Source organism: Canis lupus, chromosome 2 (assembly GCF_048164855.1).
Source record: "Canis lupus baileyi chromosome 2, mCanLup2.hap1, whole genome shotgun sequence".
Classification (NCBI taxonomy): Eukaryota; Metazoa; Chordata; class Mammalia; order Carnivora; family Canidae; genus Canis; species Canis lupus.
The window spans coordinates 21,645,870-21,673,558 of NC_132839.1; the positions used below are offsets into that span (position 1 = coordinate 21,645,870).

A 27,689-nucleotide genomic window follows, 5' to 3' on the forward strand; every position below is an offset into this window, starting at 1 on the left:
CTGAAGTTTTAAATGTCTGCTGCAGACAATTGGCACTTCCCAAGTACAGACTGCCAAGTGCACAAAGAGCAAAGTTTAGCCAAAGTTCATTTTCAGGTCATCCACCCTGGAACCATCAATCTGGGCAACCTCTGGGTAACCTCTTCCAAGCTTGTGGACTGGAGCGAGATCCTTTGCAGCCTCATTAGAGCATGCAACGATTAATTTGTGTTAAATAGGAAATTAAACAGTCATGTACAGTGTAGAGTGGAGGTCAAAAAGTGCATCTTGAGGTGCATTCACAATCTCTGTTTGGGAGTCCTCCCAGGCTGGCAGGGAGGTGGGGCAGACTCAGAAGAGAAATAATTGTATAGGACAAACATTACAAAACCTCCATGACAAAAAAGCATACAGAACTAGGAGAGAAATTTGACTTGAGAATAAATCACCATTGTTTTTAATGTTGCTCAGACATGCCTGTCTTTCAGAAGACTTAGGGTGAGAACTGAGGCAAAAATGGCTTCACAAATCGGGTGTATTAACCCAGAAAACTCACCGTTGTCCTTGAACTTACTTTTGATTGTAGCCTAGACTTGTATTCATGAACTAGAAATTCTGTCATGAGAAAATGAGAGGGAAGGTCTAATGTGGAGTTCTATTGAGTGAAAGCTATTTGTGAATTCATGGTGAATTGAACCATTGTCTTCAGAGATACCATTTTGACATAATTAGATAAGTTAATGGTTAGCAGTAGCAATGCACACAGGAAATTTTGAAAAATAAAATGCTATTCACTTCTTAGCAATAGAAGAATGCAAAGTTTCCAACTACTATTTTATCCAAGAACTGTGATTAACTGTGATTATCTATCTATCTATCTATATTTCTATCTATATTTCTATCTATCTATTATCAATCAATCTGGAATTTTACTATAATAAATTTCATTATTTGAAAGTTAATTTTTTATATTAGTAAAATAGGAAGTAAAAAACCATGGCACAAATTGAACTCCAATTAAAAAAAAAATAAAAAAAAACCCATGGCATTCTATGTTATATGTGGGGATGTAATGAGATTTATAAAGGCTTTTGTTTTCTTTATTTTTTTTTGTTTTCTTTATGTTTTTTGATGAACCTAGTACAATATGTCTATAATGACAAATTACAGGTCAAATAAAATAGTATGTCATCCATGTGATAAGGAATAAAATTGAAATAATGAAAATGTAAATATAGGTGGTTGAAAGATGATGTTTAAGGTTGCAATACTTTTATAAGAGTTATAAAACAGTCATTTCTCCTAATGAGAGTTACACACTCTCCTCTCTGCCTCCATGAAACTTTATTCCTTTTTTATTCTTGTACTTTCTTGTGTTATGTTTTATGTGATAGTTTCTCCTATAGTATTTTTGAAGTAAGTGATGAGTATAAAGGCAATCTTGAGATCTTTAAAAACAATTTCAATGTGATATTAAAAAAATCTGATTTTTAAGGAATGGTTATAGAGTGACAGTTACTGTAATATTACCACAGTTTAATGTATATCTTCATGATTGAAGAGAATACTGAATTTGAGTTAGAGGTTGGTGGATAAAGATTTAACTTTTACTATTCAAATTCATACCTGCTTTGTTAAAAATATCTGTTATAGAGTATAAAGAAGGGAAGAAGGGAAGGATAGAATCCTTAGGCATTCTAGTGTTTAAGAGTTAAGTAGAGGTGATGTAAAGAGAAGAAATGGCTAGAGAGGTAGAAAGGGAATTATGAGAGTGATTAATTAAGCTAAGGAATGGGAGCACCCAAGTTTAAGTAAAGAGGCCAAGAGAAATTTATATTAAAAGGAGTCTGTAGGATTTGATCAACAGAAACCTTTGCTTGAATGATTTCTGACTTTTATGGCAGCCATTAGCCTTATATAGGTTTGGGAGGAGTAAGTTATTTTTTTCCTCTGGCTCATCAGACCATCAAGTTTGGATTTGTAGAGCTTAGAGACCAAATCCTATAACACAAAAGATAACCTTGAGGCCCTTTTCTGGTCATAAAAATATCAGTCTCATAAAATGATTAAAAGTGATAATGTTCAGTCTATAAATTAATCAGGGGAAATGGGGACATAAATTTTAGCAACTTTGTGTCATGAGTTTGTGTAAAAGATTTTGTTAGAAGAAAAGACCATGTGATGTGAACTATGTTTCCAGATAAGGAGATGGCTGAGCAAATGAATCCTTGCTTAATCACCTGTTCTATTTTTTATGATTTAATATATGAATCTCTTTTACATGATTGCATTTTAGATTTGATTGATTTTGGTTTTTAATTGTTAAATATGGAATTGATTAGACTTAGTTTTATGGGAATATAATTGGATGTAAATTAGTCTTTGGTAAAATTTAAATTGAAAATATATTAGGCAAATTCCTTAACCTTTCCTTTTTTTTTGCCTCAGTTTCTTCATTTGTAAGATTAAAGCTTTGGACTAGATGGCCTTGAAGGTCCTTGTGAGGTCTAATAGTTGAAGACTACTGTTTTATTTAGAGGAAATAACTATATAGTTAATCAAAGCCTTCATTTTTCAAGTGATTATTTTGGTTTCTGAAAGCTTATGAGAAATCCCTTCACTTATGACTATTTTTTTCCATTATCTAGACTTGTCCTCATATAGATGGGGGCTAATAATCACATGAGTGCTAACGTGGAAAATGATGACTTTCTTTCCAGTAGCCAAATTTTAAACAAAAAGGATGGTAGGCTCTCAGCAACCGGTGCTGTCTGCCTGACTTACATAGTATTGAATTATTACAAAATCACAGTCATTTTTAGAATTGTTTCAAATCTTGAGAAAATGCCTACTAGTTCATATAGCTAGCAGGCAGAGCTGCTCGCCCACAGCCTGATGCCATGACGTGTAATTCTTTCCTGTAGTCCCTACCCCTGCAGTCAAAGCTGGCTGCCTCTCATGCCATTTAATGAAGTTGTCAGAGTATGGCATATGCTACCTCCAGAACCTGAAGAGGCATACCAGGTGTCATTCTTTCTTAGTGGTGAGAACTCCAGGATATAATTTGTATTTTACTTTTGAGGGAATGTTCTGGCATATGAAGATCACTTGACCCCTTAAAACTTCACTGTTATGTGAGGTCCCTGAATCCTTATAAGGTTTTTCATAGACTCTCTGGAGCCCATGTATCATACCAAGATCTCCCATATGTTTATCAGTTCTTACTCATCTGGTCTGAATAACATAATGTCATCAATATAGTGGGCCATTGTGATGTTTTGTGGAATGTACAGATGATCCAGGTGATTCATTTGGACTATGTATGACAGAAGCTGCAGAGTTAACATAGTTTGGGGGCAAGACTAAATGTGTATGATTGTCCATATCATCTCATATGAATATAAACTACTCCTGGTCCTCTTTCCTGATAGAAGTGGAAAAGATCACGTTTCCCAGATAGATTGTACCTGAGGCTATATTAATCTGCTGTAGTAAATATATCACATCTGGCACATAGTTGTAATTGATTAAGTTTGTGGTTTTCAAATGCCATGTACAGGATCCATTTGGCTTGTACGGTTCATTAGGGCTATGATGTATTTAGATAGGGTATTATGGTAGCTACTACCTCTACATTCTTTAGTGCTATGAGGGTGGCACTAACCTCTGCCACCACCACCAAAATGAAACATTTTTAGTTGTGAAAGAGATATATGAGGGGTTTACATTAGGCTTTCTCTACTATGACAGCTTTTATCCTATATACCAAGGACCAGCTGTGGAGGTTCTATAGACTACAAAGTATGTCCATTTCAGTTACTGATCTGGTAACCAAAGCAATGGCCACCATGGACTTTATGGACCTGCTATGTGCCAGACTTGGTCCAGGACTGTACTTAATACCTGGTTTCCATATATCTCCACTCTTATAGAGGGCCATGATGAGTCTTTGGGCCTCTAGTTATCAATGTTTATTAATTAATTTATTTTATTTTAATTCCAGTATAGTTAACATACAGCATTATATTCGTTTCAGGTGTATAATATAGTGATTGAACAATTCCATGTATTACTCAGTGCTCATCAAGACAAATGTATTCTTTAATCCTCATCATCTATTTCATCCATGCCCCCATCCACCTCCCCTCTGGTAACCATCAGTCTGTTCTCTATAGTTTAGAGTGTTTTTGGTTTGTTTCTCTCTGTTTTTTTTTTTTCTCTTTTGTCCATTTGTTTTGTTTCTTATTTATTTCAAGTTTTTATTTAAATTCTAGTTAGTTATGGTAAAATTGGTTTCAGGTATAGAATTTAGTGATTCATCACTTATATACAACACCCACTGCTCATCACAAGTGCCCTTCTTAATACTCATCACCCATTTAGTCCATCCCCCTGCCCACCTTCTTTCCAGCAACCCTATTTGTTCTCTATAGTTAAGAGTCTCTTTTATGGTTTGCCTTCCTCTTTTTTTTACTTTTTTCCCCTGTGTTCATCCGTTTTGTTTCTTGAATTCCACATATGAATAAAATCATATGATATGTGTCTTTCTCTGACTTAGCATTATACTCTCTAGGTCCAAGCATGTTGTTGCAAATGGCAAAATTCCATTCTTTTTATCCATAAATAATATTATATATATAAATATATATATATATTTGTATACATTGTGTGCATATATATAGTATTTATATGCTATTGGTATTTATATATAGTATATATATATCCATTCATCATTCAGTGGATATTTGGGCTGCTTCCATAATTTGGCTATTGCAAATAATGCTTCAGTGAACATAAGGGTGCATATATCCTTTCCAATTAGTGTTTTTGTATTCTTTAGGTAAATACCCAGCAGTGTGATTCCTGGATCATAGGGTAGTTCTATTTTTAATTTTTTGAGGATCCTCCATATTGTTTTCCACAGCAGCTGCACCAGTTTGCATTCCCACCAACAGTGCACCAGGATTCCTTTTTCTCCACATCCTTGCTGACACTTGTTGTTTCTTGTGTTTTTGATTTTAGCCGTTCTGACTGGTATATCTTGCTGTAGTTTTGATTTGCATTTCCCTGATGATGAGTGATGCTGAGCATATTTTCATGTATCTATTGGCCATCTGGATGTATTCTTTGATGAAATGTTTGTTTATGTCTTCCGTCCATTTTAAGTTGCATTATTTGTTTTGAGGGTGATGAATTATCTAAGTTCTTTATATATTTTGGTTACTAGCCCTTTATCAGATATGTCATTTGGAATTATCTTCTTCCATTCAGTAGGAATGTCTTTTAGTTTTGTGAATTGTTTCCTTCACTGTGCAGAAGCTTTTTATTTTGATGTAATCAAAATAAATCAAATATTACATTTTGATGTAATCCTAATAGTTTAATTTTTGCTTTTGCTTCCCTTGACTCGGTTGACATGCCTAGAAAAATGTTGCTATGGCTGATGTCAGAGACATTACTGTCTGTGCTTTCTTCCAGGGTTTTTATGATATCAGTTCTCACATTTAGGTCTTTAATCCATCTTGAGCTTGTTTTTGTAAATGGTATAAGAAAATGATCCAGTTTCATTATTTTGCATGTAACTGAACTAGTTTTCTCAGCATCATTTGTTGAAGAGACTGTCCCATTGCATATTCTTGCCCCTTTGTTGAAGATTAATTGACCATATAATTGTGAGTTTGTTTCTGCGCTTTGTATCCTGTTCTCTTGATCTATCTATTTTTGTGGTAGTACCATACTGTTTTGGTTACTACAGTTTGTAGTATAACTTGAAATCTGGAATTGTGATGACTCCAGCTTTGTTTTTCTTTTTAAGATTGCTTTGGCTATTTGGGGTCTTCTTTGGTTAAGTTTATTCCTAGCTACTGTATTGTTTTTTGTTACAGTCATAAATGGGATTGTTTTCTTTTTTTGTAAATGGGATTTTTTCCCCTTAATTTCTCTTTCTTCTGCCTTATTGTTAGTGTATATAAATGCAATTAATTTCTCAACATTGATTTTGTATCCTGTGACTAAGCTTACTGAATTCATTTATTATTTCTAGTACTTTTTTAGTGGAGTCTTTAGGGTTTTATATATATAATGTTATATCATTTGCAAATAGTGAGAGTTTTACTTCTTTCTTCATCCACTTTGGATGCCTTTTTTTCCTTTTCTTGTTGATTGCTATGGCTAGGACTTCCAATACTATGTTGAATAAAAATGGTGAGACTGGACATCCTTATCTTGTTTCTGACCTTAGGGGAAGGTTTCAGGTTTTCACCATTGTGTATGATGTTAGCTGTAGGTTTTTCATATATGGCCTTTATTATGTTGAGGTATGTTCCCTCTAAGCTTACTTTGCTGAGAGATTTATTTTTATTATGAATAGATGTTGTACCTCTTCAAATGGTTTTTCTGCATCTATTGAAATTATCATAAGATTTTTATTCTTTCTGTTACTGATGTGTTGTATCATGTTGAGTGATGTGCAAATATTGAACTACCCTTGCATCCTGGAAATAAATCTAACTTGGTCCTGGTGAATTATTTTTTTAATGTATTGTTGGATTCCATTTGCTAATAGTTTGTTGAGGATTTTTGCATTTATGTTTATTGGAGATAGTGGCCTCTGGCTTTTTTTTTTTTTTTTTTTATAATGTCTTTATCTGGTTTTGGTATCAGGGTAATACTGGCCTCATAGAATGAATTTGGAAGTTTTTCTTCCTCTTCTATTTTTTGGAATAGTTTGAGAAGAATAAATAGATATTAGCTCTTCTTATCAATGTTAATTTAGATTCTGCATTCAGTGGACCTCAAAAAGTGTCAATGTTCCTCTTTTCCTAGTTAATGGTTATCTGAGTAAATGACTATAAACCCTTTTAAGCAAGGACTGCTGTATATACTTGCTGTGCTGTTGCAAGGTTCTTTCTCCTGGGGACCCACCATCTCTTTCAGGCGTTGGATCTTAGGTCTAAGAACTGGATCAGTTTGCAAAGTGAGCTTTTCACTGGGGCAGCTGCCCTAAACATCTTGATTATCTACCCTTGATTTCTTTTTGTTGTGCAAATTAGGAAATATACTTATTAGGTGCCCATCTCTTTCCCTTAGGAATTCTATGTTCTTTGAATCATCTCCATAGCTCCTTGGGAGCAGTTACTCACTCATAATGATAATAGCCCCCACCTTGCTTCTGATTGTTTAGCATCATTACTCCTTGGCCTCTATTACTATTTCTATTATCCCTAGTTGACTCTATCATGTCTACTGCTTTCTGGAATAGCATCTCCTACCATTAGTCCTAGCCTACAGAGGACAGCCACTGAGTTTCTTTCTTTCTTTCTTTTTTCTAATTTAAATTCAATTTGGCGACATATAGTATAACACCCAGTGCTCATCCCATCAAGTGCCCTCCTCAGTGCCCGTCACCTAGTTACCGCATACTCTCACCCACCTCCCTTCTGCAACCCTTTGTTTCTCAGAGTTAGGAGTCTCTCATGGTTTGTCTCCGTCTCTAATTTTTCCCACTCAGTTCCCCTCCTTTCCCTTATAATCCCTTTCATTATTTCTTATATCCACTGAGTTTCTGAGTGATTTTGGTACCCTCTAACCAGTACATTACTTATTATGTTTTCTAAGGTCACCCATGGCATATAGTCCCCTGATGTGCTTCTAGTCATTTGTAGTCCATCTACTACAGAATGCCCATTTCCCTAAACCTGTGGATCCTTTCCTTCACATCTGGCATTTCTATGTGTGGATCACAGCCTTTTTTAGGGTTCCAAAGATTGTCCAGGGGTATGTTTGCATTGTTACCTGGTCCCTGCCAGGATGTTAAATTATGTATCATGGGCAAATGCTTCCACATCAACAAATTTTCCTATATGCAAATTTATGCTTTATATATCCTTGATCTAGTACCATCAGGGTCTAGTTTTACTTTCCTAGCTCCCACTGATATATTTTTTCTAGGGCCTGTAACTTCTTCAGTATATTCTTATTTTGCCTTTTTTCCCTCAATAGGCCCAGAACTTTCTTGTCAAGTTATGTCATGACTTGATCCTAACAATTGGTTTGGGAGCTAGAGAAGGAAGTAGAAGTAGATCTTGAGAAGGGCATCTGGTATCTTTCAGAGCAGAGGCTCTGCATCATCTTCAAGGAAGGAGGGAACACTAGCTTTTTCAACACTTAGGGAGGTCGAGAGGTTTCAGTGAAACTTAAAGTTTCCAGATTTTTGAGTGCATCAACCTAAATGTTCCCATCCTATATTATATGCTCCTATTTTTTCCACATCAGAGCCCTGACCTTGGAATAGCAGACCTGTTGAGGCTGAGAATTCAGTATTTTCTGGAAATATGCTGTGTCACAATTAAATACTAGGTATGATACTTAGCTTTTCCTGCCCTTTGACTGCAAAAGAGTGGAGCCCCATTATATGCTTCTAAGGAGGGCCTGCGGCTTTCACATTTTGCTTTAAACTAATGGTAATTATCTTTAGCCTTTCATTATAATCAGTATTGCTAAGTCCTCCAGATTGCTCAGATATCTGAGATACTGCTTATGCCCATGTGTTCCCTTCCACCAGTTTGCTATTGGTGAGAATTATTACAATGGAACTGTTATAGTATGATGGGCTATCAGTAATCTACCTAGCGCCAATGACAGGTTCCATGTTACCAGCTGGCCAGTAGGTGATCCAGCTCTAACATTTCATTCTAGATTCTACTACCTAGGATTACTCTTGGTATAGTCTCTTAGATCAAATTCCCTGGAAAAATATCCTGAGACAGAGTTGTGTCTTCAGGTGGTTTACTGGTCATACTCTTGGGCATGAGATAGATAAAGAAGTAAAAAAGCAGGATGGAGATATTAAATTGTGATGCATTTGGAAGAAAAGCTTCAGCTGATCATATGAGCTGGGATGGTCTCTAAGAACTGTCTCAATTTGAGGCAGGGAGGGCAAACATTTCGGTCTCCAAAGAAAGCAGTCACTAAATGAAAGTTACCATTAAAAGTGGAGTAAAACTTTGGGCAGATGGCTTTTTTTCTATCAAAGCCCATTTACAGGAGGAAACTTGACTCTAAGCAGTCAATATCCAATATCTGTAATATAGGGGAATAAATGTCATGGTCCTGTATGTGGATCTTGGCAGCATTCCATAACATTTGCTGTAGATGTCATAAGAAGTGGTGTTTTAGCATTCTTTAAGTTTGTCTCTGTTTTGTGTTATTTAAATATTTTTTATTTTATTTTTTAAGTTTTTATTTAATTTCCAATAATATTAGTTTAATAAAGTTTAATATTAGTTTCAGTTTTAGGTGTACAATTTAGTGATTCAATACCAGGTGCTCATCACAACAAGTGGCCTCCTTAATCCCCTCACCTATTTCACCCACCTCCCCACTGGTAACCATCTGTTCTCTATAGTTAAGTCTGTTTCTTGGCTTGTCTCTTTTTCTCCTTTGCTTGTTTGTTTTGTTTCTTAAATTTCACATATGAGTGAAATTATATGGTATTTATCTTTCTCTGACTGACTTATTTCACTTAGCATTTTACTCTCTAGCTCTGTCCATGTTGTTGCAAATGGCAAGATTTCATTCTTTTTTTATGGTTGAATAATATGTCTTTGCATATATGTATATTTTTTCTTTGTATATATATTTATCATCTATCTATCTATCTATCTATCTATCTATCTATCTATCTATCTATTTATCTACACCTCATATCTTCTTATCCATTCATTAGTCAATGGACATTTGGGCTCTTTCCATAATTTGGCTATTGTAGATGATGCTGCTATAAACATGTTATTTTTATTATTTTTTGTTTATTTTAAGTAACCTCTACCCCGAACATGTGGCTTGAACTCATAAGCTGGAGATCAAAGTCACATGTTCTACTGACTGAGCCAGCCAGATGTCATTTTGTTTTAGTAGTATTCTTAAAAATGAGTGTTCTCATTTATGAAAAAAAGTAGCTTCATTCAAAAAACCAAAGCCTGTAAACTTTCTAATTTCTAAATTTCTAATCTTTTTTCCCTCTGATTTTTAAATTGAATTTTCTTAAGACTTGTGGTAATTGGAGAAATTAATTTGGTTTTGAAGTACCTTAATAAAAGTGAGTTAGCAAAAAGTCAGCATTAGAAAACACTAGTTTCTTAGAGCCTATCATGCTTCCTATTTAAAAATGGTGTGGTTTGCTGCCGATATTCCTCTCCAGGAAGATTCTATCCACCCCTCAATCAAGATAAGACATGCTTTGTTCCAGAGCTACTGAGAGTGTTGGTTGCTATAGCTCACACATTCCTTCTAAAGTTGCCTCGGAATTGCCCTTGGCCAAAGGAAGCCACTTTGCAGATGGTTATGGCCTGTCTCCAGTTCCATGGCACCACTCATCCCTTCATTGGGCCACATGGGGTATAAAAGCTTGGTCCCCTTGCCTCAGTTTGGGACAATTTGGAAGGACCATTGCTACTAGAGTTCATCACAGGAAATGCTAAGGTCTCTGTTACAACTGTCTCATGGTTCGACCCTTCCCTCTGTCCAGTTCTGCTTTCCCTTTTTCTTTCTGTGTATTGTGCTGAGAGCATTTTCCAATAAATTTCCCAAAGGCAAATATCTATCTCAAATCTGTTTCTAGAAAACCCAGCCTGAGAAAATATTCTTTTTGTCACTTGATTATGAAAGAAAGGGAAATCATTCCTCCAAATAATAATGATAAAACAAGGTAGGTACATAATGTATTATATTCTAAAATCTGTTTTATTTAAAGATCTTATTTATTTATTCAGGAGAGACACAGAGAGAGTGGCAGAGACCTAGGCGGAAGGAGAAGCAGGCTCCATGCAGGAGCCCAATGTGAGACTTGATCCGGGACTGCAGGATCATGATCTGGGTCGAAGGCAGGAGCTAAACCGTTGAGCACCCAGGTGTGCCTAAAATCTAATTTTCAAAGGCAAGAGTCACATTTCCTGTTAAGCATATCAACATGAAAATATTTTAAACTGATTATTCTGACTAAATTTTTAGTGCCTGCTATCCAATTGTGATTAGCAGTTTGTTAGTTATAATAAAAACATTTCAATTACTCTTCTTTTTCTCTTCATATATGGTTCCAGATAATAACTCAGGGAATGGTCTTTCACTAAAATGAACTTTGTCAGAAAGACTGGGGAAAAGACATTGCAAGATTTTAAGGGAACTATGTTATTGCCAACCTTAAGATGTAAGATAAATTTTTAAAAAATATTCTCAGAAACAAAATTAGGAACATTTTGTTTTCTGGGTCACCTTGGCAAAGAAATGTAATGTCTCTGAGCACCACTTGTCCCTTTTGTAAAATGGAGACAATACTGACACTTTCAGCAAAAACTTTGGTTAATGTTCATTCAGCCTAGACTCCATTTAAAAGCATCTTGAAGTTATATTACAGACTTCTGTAGCAGGCAATATGGCTGAGTAGATGTTCAGAGAACACTTTTTAGGGAAGGACACTTAAAATACTGGATAAAATATTTAAAAATCTCATATTTTTAAATACATGGCTAATTTGTGGGCTGAAAGGAGCATCTTCAGAAACCAAAATGAGAAAGCGTAAATCTAGATATATAAACAATTACACTATTGGGCATTATCTGAGAGGAGAGGGAAGGGAAGGGAAGAGTATTTGCATTGCCCAGTTAGCCTACCTGAATTTGTTCACACTGTACACATGTGATAAAGGCAACAAAACTTGAGGCCTTGATAGGTGGCAAGATCATATCAGAGATACTGCACAAAGTTACTACGCTGCCAGAGGCCATGAGAGCAACCCTTTTCCCCTAGATTGCTTAGTCATGACTGTGACACCAGTCCATTGTGCCTGCCACATTCATGGAACATGTATTAAGATTTCTAAATGGTCACCAAGAGAGGGGCAGGTGCTTCCTACCCTTCCTCCTAGAATCTTCACTATACACAGAAATCAATTCCAGTCAGCTAAAAGATTTCAGTGGGAAAGGCAAGTCTTCAATACTTTTAGAAGTAAATATGTAATTTCTGCATAGGAATGGATTAATACATCAAAATCACAAAACATGAAGAAAAAAATGATAAATATGACATTAATTTATCAAAAGATTCCCCCAAACAGGTAAAATGTCAAGTCACAAACTGACAGAAAATATTTGCAACATGTATAATCAATAAAGGATAGCATCTAAAATATTTAAAAAAAACCCAGAAAACCAATAAAAAAGGTAAACAATCTTCTGGAGAAGGTAAAAGATGTTAATAGACATTTCATAGGAGAGGAAAAATGAATAACCAATAAACTTATGAAAAGATATTCAACTTTATTAGTAATCAGAGATATGCCAACTTAAACCACAGTGAGATACATTCTATATCTATTATATTGGTAAAACTTAAAGTAAATTCACCAAAATTTGATGAAGATATAATAAACTGCACAGTCATTTTAGAAAACACCTTGGCATGATTTAATGAATTTGATATACTTCATACACTCCTTCATAACTTCTACAAACCATCAATTTTAGACATAGACTTTACAATGTTTTCTAAGTCCTGATGTGCTAAGAACAGTTTGATATATACCACTTTTCCTATCTCTTTGCTTTCCCCCAAGTTTTTCTAGCTTGATAAAATTTATTGTTTTATCATTATACTTAAAGGACATAAATGATTTACTTAATGAATCCCTCTTATTAGGGACTACGTTTTGGCAATTCTTTACTCATTTTTCATCATTTTTTCCTTCTAAAAATATGTAGGCAATATGAAGCAATTAAATTCAATGTTTAGATTTGGTCCACCATCAGTAGGGTACACATGGCTCTCCCATGGGATCTGCTTAAGTCAGATTGATAGTTAAGAATCCCCTGAAAGACACTACCACCCGATGGTTAACATAGGGGATCATCTGAACTAGCTGCTTTTTCTAATTCTCTCTTCATCTCTTAGTGATCTTACAAATGTTTTTCTGTTTCTCTTAACATCCTAAAACAACATTTTTTCCACCTTAAGGGATATACATTTTTTTCCAGATTTCCTTAAAAATATTTTAAAAGAGAAGTACCTCTCAAGAACAGTATCTCATCTAAATCATTTAAAAATGTTCTTCAGAACCTACTGAAAATTTTCTACCTATTTCCTTATCGAACTAATTGTGTTTTTCATGAAACAAGGAATTCTTAAAACAGGTACACAAAAAGTTATAGTAGTCTCATTACTTTTTGTTGTCTTTATGTGTTTGTATTTTTTTCTTTTCCTTAAAGTCTTTGTGTATTTAAAGTTTTTAGTATTGCGTGGCTGTTCCCATATTTTTCACCATGAATGCATGTCTTTTCAACCTTCACCTATAGAGATTCTGCTTAAATGTAGCTTAATTTTATGTGAAGAAATGCATTCTGAGTTAGTAAATGGGGGATTGACTATGATTATAAATAGTGCCACCTTGTAACATTTTAGGGCAATGGCAACCATGCGGTCTTAATAATTCCTAATGTGTTCAGCTTATCCAAGTAAACCCCATTTAAACATGATAATACTTTATCTAGTAAACTCCTTTTATAGTCTCTTCCATCTTTCCATCCTCAAATACTTATCAAGTCTACAATTTGCTATTGATAGAAAGATGTGCTAATGATATAAACATACATAGTTTCTCAGTGCTAGGTATATGTCTTTTAGAAAGTACAATATTTCCCCATGTCCTAAGACATTTTAGTAAATAGAAACAGTGGCTTTGGGTATTTGACAGAGATAGAATTGTACAGTATAAAAAATTGTACAGTACACATACTATGTCAGTATATATTGTTTGAGCAGTTTAAGCTAGTTCTAATACTAGAACCATTATATCTCTATAATTTAATCTAGAGTATTAAGTTCAGCTGAACTAAATCCAACTGACCAAATTGCCTAGTTACATACAATTCTACCACAAGATAAAGAAAATTCTATTTGTGGACCATATAAAACACTAACAGATTGGAAGAATACGGTTGGCTTAAAGAGATTCAACTCAAGGGTAGAGCTGTGTCCATGGGGGGTCAGAATTGTTCAGTTTAGGAGATGTTGTATGTTTGTACAAAGACTATGATTTTATTGATAATTTTTTCTGTGTCATAACCCAAGAGGGTCAATAAGATGTTTTTTGTTTGTTTTTAAGAAATACAAGGATAACTTTTATGTCTTCATTGGAAAAATAATTTAACAGCAATAGTGATTAACACTTACTTGAGAAACCCTGAGGTAGTTCTAAAAGAATTTCATAGCACAAAGTTTGAAAGGATTCCCTCCTCCTTTATTGTGTGAGGAGAGGGGAAAAATCATTCTCAATGACACTTCAAATGTAAATTACCCAGTTTAAAAATGATCAAAGGCAGAGGAAAACATGTTGAAGATCACTATGACTGTCTTGAATCACATTTCTAAGGGCATGACACCAGTGACATGATTGCTTACCTTTTGTGTTATTAGACTATGATGGGCAATAACCACTGAATTCTGACTGAGATAAACCATCAAAAGATTATGTTTCCCATATCAAACTGTCAACTCAAACATTTTATTTATCTCTTGGTTCTTCCTTTGGGAAGCCAAATATGGGGGAATGAATGCCAGTGTGATGTTGGATAAGACTTGGATTGTTCTCACCTACAAGACAGCTTCAAATAACCTTTGCTTCTCCCCCCCCCACCTTTATTGATATATACTTGATATATAACATTATTTGAGTTTAAGGTGTACAGTATAATGATTTGATATACGTATATATTGCGAAAAGGTTACTACAATGTTAACACATCTATACCTCACATAGTTACATATTTTTTGTGTGGTAAGAACTTTACTCTCTTAGCAACTTTAAAATACACAATACATTATTGTTAACTATAGTCACCATGCTGTATATTATACCCCCAGAACTTATTTATTGTATAACTAAAAGCTTGTACCCTTCACCCATTTTTACTCCCCAAACCACATCTGCCTACTACTGTCTCAGGTAACCACAAATCTGTTCTCTGTTTCTAGGAGGTTTTTTTTTTTTTTTCTTTCAGATTCTGCATATAGGTGAGATAATTTACTATTTGTCTTTGTCTGACTTATTTCACTTAGCCTAACGTCCTCAACTTTTGCATCTATAATTCATTCCCTTTCTAATGAATATTTAGGTATTTTGGGAATACCATTTTGGATATTAATATTTTCCTCTGATTCCCAGTCAGTCAGCCTGTCATGTTGGATACTTAAGGGTGATTAAAGGGGAACATTAGAATGTCCAGTTAGCTCAGTTGGTCCGAGCATGGTGCTAAAAGGAAATAATAAGACAAAAAAATATCCGATGTGGTGGAGATGTTTACAATGAAGACAAGGAGAGTAGGAACAATCAAAATAGCAGAATTTAATACAACCAAGGAAAAACAGTTATAAAAATGACAAACTTCTTGCCATAGGTCAGCCTATCGGGAGGAATATATTGAGCACCTGAAGCATATACACTAGGATTGAGTTTGGTCTTGAGGAGTTTACTAGACCAGGTTATCTTTCTATGGAGGCATCTCCCAGTAGGAGGACAGAATCATCTACAGGCCTGCTGCTTTCTTCCCATGCTATAACTTTTAGGTTTAATCAGCATGTTAAACCTCACCAAAAAGGAAAGTTCAAATTCAAATGGTCTTATTGGCAAATTCCACCAAATATAAAAAACATGGTGCCAATCATACACAAAATCTTCCATTCAAAAGAATGACCATATTCCAATGTGTTTATGAGGCCAGCATAAACTTCATACCAAAATCCGAGAAGGTTAGTATTAGACAAATATCAGGCCAATCTCATTCATGAATGTAGATACCAAAATTCTAGACCTGTATGAGCAATCTGAAACTGTCAATATATGAAAAGGATATTATATCATAATCAAATATATTTTAACCCATAAATGCAAGATTGGTTTAACATTGGCAAATCAATTAGTGTCATTTTTCACATTAACAGTAATAAAAAAGTAGATGCAGAAAAATAATTTGATAAAATTCAAAATTCATTCATGATAAAAACTTTTAACAAACTAGAAATAGAGGAAAAATCCTTAATTTGGTCATGGACATCTACAAAAAGCCTATAGCAAGCACCATACTGAAAGGACTGTTGCAAACTTTCCTCTGAGCTAGGAATGAGAAAGGAAGGCCTTACTTCTATTGTATATTGTTTTGTGGGCAAGAGAAATTAAAAGGTATAAGGATTCAAAACAAAGAAATAAAAAATGTTTTCTTAGATAATATAATTATATGCATTGAAATCCAAAGCAGTGTGCACTTAAGTTATATAATTAATAAGTTTAGCAAGTTTTCTGGGTATAAGGTCAACATACAAATTTTTATATATTTCTACATAACAGAATAAAATTAGAAAATGTAAATTAGTGTTAAAAATAACTATTTTTAGTAGCATTAAAAACACAAAATCCGTGGATATAAATCTAATGAAGGATATGTGAGGCATCTACACACAAACTTATAAAACATTATTAATGGAAATTAAAGATAAATCACAGGATGTGTGTACCATGTTTATTGATTACAGGATGTAACGTATAGATGTCAACAGATTACGTAAAGATTTATAGATTTAAATCACAACCAAAATCTAAATCACTTAGATTTAAAAAAAATTTTTTTTTTAAAGATTTTATTTATTCATGAGAGACACACAGAGAGAGGCAGAGACATAGGCAGAGAGAGAAGCAGGCTCCATGAAGAGAGCCCGATGCGGGACTCAATTCCGGGTCTCCAGGATCGAGTCCTGGGCCAAAGGCAGACACTCAACCGCTGAGCCACCCAGGCGTCCCCCCCCCTTTTTTTTTAATTTTTAAAATTAACAGGGTGATTCTAAAATTTATATGGAAATTCAAAAAGCTAAGAATATCCAAAATACTTTTAAAGTGGCAGAAAAATATAGACAACTCATACTATTGAATATCTGGCCTACAAGTCACAGTAATTGCTAATAGACCCATAGAATAGAAAAGAATAATCAGAACTGAATGTACACAAACATGAAGACTTGATTTATGATTAAAGTTAAAGAATAGCAGGGTAATGCAAAGACAGTCTTTTCAGTTGATGGTGCTGGGTCAATTAAATATTCATATGGGAAAAAATAAAATTCAACCTCTGTCTTTCTCCATTATTAAGTCTGGTTGAGCTCTGAGCATTGGTAGAATTGTAGCCAATGAGGTATATCTGAGGCACAATTGTTGCTAATTGAAATTCTGGTTGAAGACTAGAGCTAAATATAAATAGTAAACTAATAAACATTTCTAGAAAATAACATAAAAGAAAATCCGCATGATCTTGCCATGAGGAAAGATTTCTCAATATGAGGAAAAAAGCATTAACCACAAGTGAAAATATAAATAAATTAGACTACATTAAAATTAAGACGTTTTAATCATCAGAGGACACTGAGGAGAAAGTGAAAAGGCAAGCCACATAGTAGGAGAAGATATTTGCAATACATGCAGTTGACCAAGGTCTCATTCCCAAATATAGAAAGAGTTTCTACAAATCAGTAAGAGGACTAGATAATCCTTATAATAATGGACTCTTGCTTTTAAAACTTTATTTTTAATTTTTATTTCTTAAAAATTTTATTATCAAAGTATAGTTGATAGAGAATATTATATTGGTTTCAGGTATATAACACAGTGATTTGACATACAGTATGCTGTGCTCACCGCAATAATTGTCACCATACAATGTTATTACAATATTATTGACTGTATTCTCAATGCTGTACTTTTCATCCCTGTTACTTATTTTATAACTGGAAACTTGTATTCCAGTTATCTTAATCCTTTTCACTTATTTCACTCTTCCTCCTACCATCCTCTCCTCTGGCAACCATCAGTTTCTTCTCTGCATTTATGAGTCTGTTTCTATTTTTTTGTGTATTTTTTGTTTGTTTTTTAGATTCCACATATAAATGAAATCACATGGTATTTGTCTTTCTCTGACTTATTTCACTTAGCATAATAGTCTCTAGTTTCATCTGTGTTGTTGCAAATGGCATGATCTTATTCTTTTTTGGGGGTTAATATCCCGTAATATATATCAATTCTTTATCCATTTATCAGTCTTTGGGGATGCGTGGGTGGCTCAGTGGTTGAGCGTCTGCCTTCAGCTTAGGGCGTGATCCTGGAGTCCTGTTATGGAGTCCCACATCGGGCTCCCTGCATGGACCTGCTTCTATCTCTGCCTATGTCTCTGCCTCTGTCTTTGTCTCTTATGAATAAATAAATAAAAATCTTTAAAAAATACAACTATTTATCAGTCTGTGAACATTTAGGTTGCTTCTGTATCTTCGCTATTGTAAATAATGCTGCAGAGGATATGGGGGTACCTAATTTTCTCAAATTAGTGTTTTCACATTTTCTTTGGGTAAATACCCAACTAGTGGAATTACTAGATTATATGGTAAATTTCTATTTTTGACTTTTTTGAGGAATCTCTATACTGTTTTCCACAGTGGTTGCACCAATTTGCATTCCCACCAACAGTGCACAAGTGTTCCCTTTTTAAAACAACCTTACCAATAGTTGTTACTTCTTGTCTTTTTGATGCTAGCAATTCTGACAGCATGAGGTGATATCTCATTTTGGTTTGGGTTTGCATTTGTCTGATGATTAGTGATGTTGAACATCTTTTCATGTGTCTGTTAGCCATCTGTATGTCTTTGTTGGAAAAAAAATGTCTTTTTGGATCCTCTGTCCATTTTTAAATTGTGTTATTTATTTTTTTGGTGTTCAATTGTATAAGTTCTTTATATATTTTGGACAATATTTGAATAATAATATCCTTTATTGGATATATCATTTGCAAATATCTTCTTCCATTCAGTAGGTTGCCTCTTTACTTTGTTCATGATTTCCTTTGCTGTACAAGAGCTTTTTATTTCAGGGTAGCCCAAGTAGTTATTTTTTGCCTTTGTTTCCCTGGCCTATGGAAATATCTATAAAAATATTGCTAAGGTTGATGTCCAAGATATTATTGTCTATGTACTAAAGTTGTGCGTACTCAACTTATGACCTAAGGATTCTAATTTTTTATGAATAGGATCAATGGATATTGACACAGAAATACATATATAAGAATGTTTGTGGTATTATTATTTGTAAAGCACAAACTAGAAATGCTTGATGACAGTAAGATGGATAGATTAGGATTATTTATGCATTTAAGTGCTACATTGCTACAAACATCAATGAACTTTAGTTACATGCAACAATATGAGTTGACTTCAAAAGAAGAAGGACAGACACAAAAGAATATATATTGCTGATTCCACATATATAAAGACTGAAAATAGGTTAACTAATGGTGTTCAAAGTCAAGATAGTGGTTATCCTTGGAGAAGAGGAGATGTAAGTGACTTTTTCTTCTTACACCTGATAGATGTTTACATGGATGTGTTCACATTGTGGTAATACATGGATTCATTATGTATGCATGTATGTATGTATGTAAGTATGTAATCTCCAATCTGAACCAATTCTCTTGAGAGCTACAGCTAACCCCAGGTCAAAGCCACCTTATTACCATCATTTCTCACATGACTTGATGTAACATTTTCGTGATTTTTCTCTCTGCTTTTATTCTTAATCCTCTTTAAAGGAGAATGTTCTTGACACAGTATCCAGAAGTTTCTCTTAAAAATTAAGTCAAAGTATATTACTCTGCTGCTCAAAATCCTATAGTGGTTCCATGTTTCATACAGTGTAAAAGCTGTGAAGCCCTTACATTCACCTACAAGAACCTACATGGTCTGATTCTCAATGACCTTTGTGTTATTATCTTCTATTCCTCCCTGCCAGCTTACTTGTCCCTCACAACTCCACGGTACCCACCTTGGCCCTCTTGCAGTACCTGGAACATAACAACGTGCTCCTTTCCACCAGTGTTGTTCTACTAGTCTGGCATGCTCTTTCTTGAGATGGGGTCTAACTTACTCCTTCCAAATCTCTTTTTGATGTTACTTTTCATGATGCTTCTCTCACAATCCTATTTAAAATGATAACTTGGCCCTCCCCCATTAGTTCTCCAACTTCCCTTTACCTTGCCTTCATTCTTATTTTGTATGTAACACTTCTGTCTCTTTAGCATACCATATTTTGCCTTTATTTTTTATTCTTATTATTACTTTTCTTTCCTTGCTAGAAAAAAATAACACATTTGTTATCTGTCACTTCCTTCAGGGATTCTTCTTTCATTCACCAATACATCTCAAGAACTTAAAACATTGTAGGTAAATATTTGTGGAATAAATGAATGAATAAATCTATTGAATGTATGACATGTGACAAAATTTCTGTTGGGCATTGGGGGTGTGATGTTGAGCAAAACCAAGAATAGACACTGCTCTCACAGACCGTTTGCCAATTTGAGAGGTGGTTATCGCATGAAAACATAAACAAATGTTTAGTTGCAAGTGTGATAAGAGCTAATTGTGTAATTGAGAATACACAATTCAGGAATTTATTTTGGTCTGAGGTGGGTCAAGAAAAGGTGTACCAGAGAAAGTGATGTTTGAGCTGCGATATGATGAAGGTGGGCAAGAGATTCCAACTTCTTAGACCTGGAATGGGGCCCAGGTATGAACATTTTAAAGAAAATTCTGCTGGTATTTCTAATATAAAGGCAGCCTGGAGAACCACCCTATACCAAGGCTTTTCCACCTTTAATTTATAAGTCACCTGGAATCTTGCTAACATTCAGATTCTTATTCAGAAGGTCAGGTATGGGCCCTGAGACTCTATGGGTCTATGAAGCTCCTAGATGATGCTGATGGTCTGTGGGTTACATCCTGAGAAGTAAGGCTATATAATGTTGGCCCCAAACTGTCTCATGAAGACACAGTGTTTTATACATTATCAGCTAATTTGGAATCCTCCCTCCTTGCTTCAGTTATATGGACTATGTATCCTGAGAATCTGAATATTTCAGCTCACAACATGGATGTTGTTCAGCTGCCTCATAAATTTGTATTAGGTAGGCTTTGTTTACATGTTCTATGTGTATATTTGTGCATGTATGTTGTTTGTTTTTCTCTTCCCCTTTGGGCTGGGTCCTCCCACAGAGCAGGGACTGTGTTCAAGTCTTTGTGCCCTCTGTCAAATCCATTGTGGCCATGATAAATACTCAGTTTCTATTGAATAGTACTAATTCTATCCAGGCAAATCCTTTTCTTTTCATATGTATCAAGGATGATGTAAATTATACTTTGAAATTCATTTTCATTCATTTTCACCTTGCCATGAATATAAATGACAACACTTATATTTACAGCATGCCTGGTCAAACACATATTTATGAGAAAAATTAAAGACTATAATAAATGTAATAAGTAATAGTAGAAAATAACAGTAATAAAAATATTCATATTTTCAACTGATTGTCAGAGTATTTTTAAGAACTCTGGGGAGAATTTGAGTTTTCAAAAATAGAACATTATTTCAAGTTTATTTGTTGAGTACAGAGTTGTACCAGGAAAAGCATGGTTACTTTTTCTTCCCTCCCTCCCTCCCTCCCTCCCTCCCTCCTTCCTTCCTTCCTTCCTTCCTTCCTTCCTTCCTTCCTTCCTTCCTTCCTTCCTTCCTTCCTTCCTTCCAATATGTCCTAATTACACAGTTTTGTTGCAAGCTTTTTAAGAGCAGGGGTTTTAACTAACTTTTGAGTTAGTATTTATTTAGCACCTATTTTGGGGGCTTGAGTTTGCAAGGATATTAAAAGCCTATGGTAATGATTAGGAAAAGAGTCAAGGGTATATCTGAATGTTGATGTTTACTTTAAGTGGAAGGGATAATGCTCCCCTGAGATAGCTCACCTATATTGGCCAAAGCCACATACACTGATTTTCTACTTAAACCAGAAATTCATTGAGTAGATAGTTTAAAATTGAAACAACAACAAAGGTACACTTACTGAGTGCCATTCTAGGCACTTATATTAACTTGTTTAGAAGGCAATTATTATTAGCTCAGTTTTATAGACTAGACTCTGAGGGTCAGAAAGGCTAAAATTGAAAATTACCTCTTCCTTGAAGTGGAGTGTATTTGAGATAACACATTAAAATTAGACTATTTCAGAAAGGCAATGGAATAGAGCAAAAAAAAAAAAAAAAAAAAAAAAAACCATAGCTCTGGAATCAGACAGATTCACATGAGAATCCTGGCTCTGCCACTAATTCACTATAAATCCTTGGGTAAATCACTTAACCTCTCAGGACTGCAGTTTTCTCATCTATGAAATGAGATAAAATCACATATCCTACTTATTTTACTTGAACTACTTTGACCCACCTTGACTAGGAAGTAGACTAAAGAGGAACTGACTTGGTGTATCACCTCATAGGCACCCTTCTGTCACCGAAAAAAATCAAATTATAAAATAATGTTTCTTCTCTCCTTTCCTCCTCCCTTTTTTCTTCTTCCTAAGTAACTACCATTTGTTATGCACCTGCTTTGTATCAAATTCTTTACATACATAAACTAAGCTTTTTAAAATTTCCTCTCTTCTGTCTTTTATTTATTCCCAGTTACTTTTTTTCTGAGTGATCCAGTGAAAGAGGTATTGGTAACCCTCAATTACAAAGGAATTAAGTAGGAGTCTGGTCCAGTTCACCATTGCAAGTCATGCATGGATGCTTGAACCATATACCTTAAGAGATAAAAAGCTAGAATAAAGTTAATATAAGCATGGTGGGGACATGTTCATCTATGTGTTTTAGTTCTGTCACTTAGTGGCAATAAGAAGGGATTTGGAGAATACTTATTAAATTGGGGATGACCCATTGGAAGGCAAAAACAACAACATCAAAATCACAACAATGACTGCAATCTTTATATGTGTCAGAAATTGTGCTTTCCATGTACAGTCTCACAGCAACTCTGTAAGGAATGAGTATTTTAACCTCATTTTACATATGATAAAATTGAGCCCCATGGATTAACCTTGCATAATTTTGAGTTGAGATCCAGATTTTTCTTCACATGTTTAAATAGATTCAAACATGTAGTTTCTCATATATTGCAAAATTGATAGCTTGAAATAAATATTAGTAGCCATTATCATGCATTTATGCCATATATGAATGTAGATGAACCTCACAAACATGGTGCTGAGTAAAAGACAGCAGAAAAATAACATGTAGTGTATGACTCCATTTATAAAGTTCAAAAACAAGTACATCTTAGCTAGAATATTGTAGCAAGGACAGCATATTGGAAGCAAAGTAGTTAACTTTGGGAAGGTAGTGATTGGGGCAATATGCTGCCTATGAAATAGAAATATCATGTGTTTCTGAGTTACTGGTAATGTTCTTACTCTTGATCTGCTGGATGCTGATTTACATGTTCATTTGGTGAAAATTTATAGAGCTACACTTATTTTTTTGTTTTTCTGAAGTTGGCTGAATAGATGCTATCAACCAGATGCTAGAGTAGCTATGAGACTTATACCTATAGGATCATCCTGGAACCCCAGGCCAGGCTGGTTCCCAAACTGAGGCCTGGCAAATGGAGCACTCCAACTGGCCAGAGTAGAATTTCTTTTGGAGGATTGGTGATTTGAGACCACTAGGGTAGTGCTTACATAGCTGATTTGGAATGATTCAAATTGTTTATATAAATGGGGGCCTAAAAATTTTTTTTAAAAGATTGTATGTATTTATTTATGAGAGACACACACAGAGAGAGGCAGAGACATAGACAGAGGGAGAAGCCTGCTCCTCGCAGGGAGCCCAATGTGGGACTCGATCCCTGGACCAGGATCACACCCTGAGCGGAAGGCAGGTGCTCAACTGCTGAGCCACCCAGGTGTCCCTAGATGCTATATTTAGATTAAAAGTAAATAAATAAAAAAATTCATAAATAAGCTCCACTTTAATTTTATTTTTATATAATTTATTATATATATAATCATATATAATATAATATTGTATATATTATTTATAATTTTATATAATTTCTTTTATTCCTTGAGCCTATATTTCTATTCCATTTTTCTTGTAGAATTTTAACTTAGTTGAATTAAAAATTTTAATTATCTTGTAACCATAATGTTCTAAGCCTTAAAAAATGTTTTCTTTAGGGTTGAATTAGCAATGTATCAAAATATTATAAATTTTGATATAAAATTTTTAAACATTAGAAATAAATTTTATTAGTGCATTTTAAAATTAGGTGGATAGCCTATTCTTGGGAGTCAACAATTGAAATGAAAGATGGGTCAATTACAATTCTATTCCCACTATGGATTTAAGCATGGAATGATTGGAAGGCCTTACAGGAATAGAAGGAATTTGTTTATTTTTAATAACAATCTCTGACAAGTTTTTGAATTTATTCTGAATTGAATACCAAAGACCACAGGAATATATTACCAAAATTATTTTTAATAATCTGTAATCATGATAGTTTCTTTTTCAATTTTATTGAGAGCAGAGAATTGTGAAAGAATTTATACAGTTGTCTTTATTTACCTAGTTTCTGAATTTCTAGTGAGCATAACAAGAGCATTTCAGGGAGACTCATCAAGTAACTAACTGTACTTGTTTCTCTTTAATTTAGAGGCACTTTTTAAAAAATCTGATATATTCAGATACTGCTGGGAACATTGAAACATTGTAACTTTCAGTATGCCTTTGCTAATACAATAATCTTTGATAAATTGCATTTATTATATCAGATGCTTTAAATATTTTTTCATCAAAACTTTGGAACTACACATTTAACTCATTTGAATTAAGGAACACATCTGTCATATAACCAAATAAGCAGACTAGTTTTCATTATCAAACCAATTAGATGAATTAGATTTACTTTCTCTCAGATAAGTCTGCACTTATCAATTCAAATAAATGTGTTAGTACAGGCTGCCTGACACCTCACTTCTTAATGCTGATTTTAGGTCAGGCAAGTCACAGAGCCTTACTAGAACCCTGTTGCCTAAATGAAAAAAAGCTCTACTACTTTAAATATATTTTACCCATACAGTCTAGCTTTATTCTCTCAGGCTCTTCTTTAAGAGTGATACATTTTTTTTTTGGATAAATATTTGGGTGATACATGAGATGCTGCAGAGTCCAAAACATCTAAATCCATTACATCCCAACTGAGGCCAAAGCTCCTGTTTTTATGCTACACTTGGCTTTTAGCAAAAATGTGTATAAGACAAAGAAAAATATGAGGCCTAGCAAAGATTTATAAAGTCTTGATTAAAAGAGACTTTAGTACCAAATCTTTTAGTTTTTTTTCTTTGGGACCCTGAACGTTTTTAAATATCTTAAGGCAGTGCAATATAGTAACATTTGGAATGAGGGAAAATTTATTTATCTGTCTACATATGTATATAACTATGTAGCTATTTATGTGGGGAAAGCACAAATGAGAAAATGAAAAGAATGAAATGAGAAAGGAGAACTGTAGAATTCCCTCCATCTAAAACCATTCTTAGATCAGTTTTGTGAAAGAACATATATGGAAGGTGAGGATCTGGAAAATGACCCCCCTCAAAACCATATTTGGTTGTGTAGTTTTGGTTGTGTGAAAATTGTTTTTCGCTCTCAAGGATTCTTATTCTCTTTTTGAAGAATGCTGCTATAGAAGTACCAATGAGAGGGTCTAGGAGGTCTATGTGTCAACAGAATTCAGAGAGAAGTGGTGAAGGTGATTGAAGTAACTCATGGAGTTCACTGGTTGTGGAGGTGAGTGTATTTAGAAGGGGACAAAAGAGGCCTGTTTTAGGTCAGAAATGAATGGGGCTTGGTGGGGGGCAATGATAGTATTGAGTAATTTCAAGTTTGCCCAGTGATGGTTGAAAGCAGTAGATTTAATGTTTGGGGAAAGAAGCAAGGTGTTTATCTTTTGCTGGAAGGAGCCTCCTAGGGGTTAGGATATGGTCATTTGACATATTGATTGATTTGAAGAGGATAGGGTAAAAAATTTGAGGATCAAGAAGAGGATGATAGGAATATTTCTCTCTTGGGAGATTGTTCTGGGATTAAGGGGATGGAAAGGAAATCATATTTTTGTTATATCCCTATTTGTGTCTTGCAGTATTACATACCCAGTAAATTCTTGATAAATATTTGTTAATTGATTAGTTCATAGGCAATGTGATTAAAGTTTCTGTCTGTTAAAATCACTGACAGTTCAGAAGAGGGATTCTTCACTGTTCATCACATATTACATAAATGGTAGGTCAAATTACAGTAATTTATTAAAGAAATTACAATTCAGGGAGTATTTTATTCTGAGAAATTGTAAGGTAGTCAAATAATTTCCATGTAAGCAGAGTTGCTTCAATTTCCACAATCGAGTTACCCAGTAGTGGACTTTTGATAGTTTTGATAATAGGCTGCATGTTTTAAACAGTATCTGAGAAACATCTTTCCTATTACTCCTACTTTCCTCTCGGGAGACAAATATTATGGAAAGTAAACATGCAAGGAGGTTCTAGTAAAGAATGGAATTGTGTATATTCTTTAATTAAAGCAAGGTTTTCTTCCTCAGAATTTTTGATAACCTCTAAGAGTTTGAGAGAAAACACACATGAAAATGTGAATGCAGGTACACATACCTTGGTAGTTTCCCAGAGGAGAAGAAACCACTCTCATTAGTTAGCAAAGATAAGAATAGAAATAATGGATTTAAATTTGAACAAGAAGTGTTTGAGAGAGTGGGGGAAAAATATAACAGTGAGATCAACTGGGAAATGAAACCAATTTCTGGAAGAGTTGATGAGATCAAAATCACATGAAACCTTAAGGTTGTAGCTTGTCAAACACCTACAGAAGAAGGATGTACCGTGTATTCAACATTCTCTAAAGACACAAGTAAAGAAAAGTGAGAGCAGCGAGCAGAGGGACAGAGGGTATTTGAATCCCTGGTCCTGTGTAGTTTTCTTTCTTCTCCAGTGTGAAATGAGAGGAGTTGGAGGCTGTGTACATGCCTGCATGGCAAGTAGGGATAGTGACTCCACTGCTGTGCGATAGCCATCTATGGCTGAACCTGGGAGCTGAGCCCAGGAATCCTTTGAATCTTTTTCTTTTCCATTTCTAATGGGAACTTAGAGAACATTGAAGCAGATTTTTCTCTTTACCACCAGGAAGTGCAGTTTTAAGGGGTAAAAGATACTCTTTCCTGGAAAGATGAGGTCATTAAAAGGCTCATAGAGATTTACTACATTGCAGGGCATGTAAAGGCCTAGAAGAGATCATGACTGAGCACACGGGATAGGCATTTTTTTTTTTTTTTTCCTGCTCAACTCAGAAGTCACCAGAGAGAATGATGTTCTGTGAGTGGAATTTATCTATTCAAGGCAAGTGAAAACCTGGATAGAATAATTGAGAACAGAGAATACCTATGACCATTTCTAACAGACCTGAGGAGCGAACTTAAATGCAGAAGTGGTGATATAGGACTGATTATAAAAATGATGCCTTAAAATTGTTTATAGTTTAGTTTATAGGTTGCCTGCCAGAGGGGTAGTCTCACATACATAAGTAAAACCATTTTTTAACAGATTCAGTTGTTAGCTCTTGTTATTGTGAGGTTAGGCCATTTATGACACACAGAGGCCCCTGTGCATTTGAACATGTTTTTAAAGCCTCCTATGTCCCTCAAACAGCTGAGCTGTGTTGTGGCCAGCTGTGCCTTA

At 34.6% G+C, this 27,689-nt stretch overlaps 1 long non-coding RNA gene and 1 pseudogene across 2 annotated transcripts in view; both read left to right on the forward strand.

Annotated features, from left to right (window-relative positions):
• The window catches only part of LOC140613991 (uncharacterized), a 293,774-nt gene that overhangs the window by 96,826 nt on the left and 169,259 nt on the right, over nucleotides 1–27,689 (forward strand). The window lies entirely within an intron of this gene.
• Nucleotides 17,177–17,300, forward strand: LOC140624027 (U4 spliceosomal RNA; annotated as a pseudogene).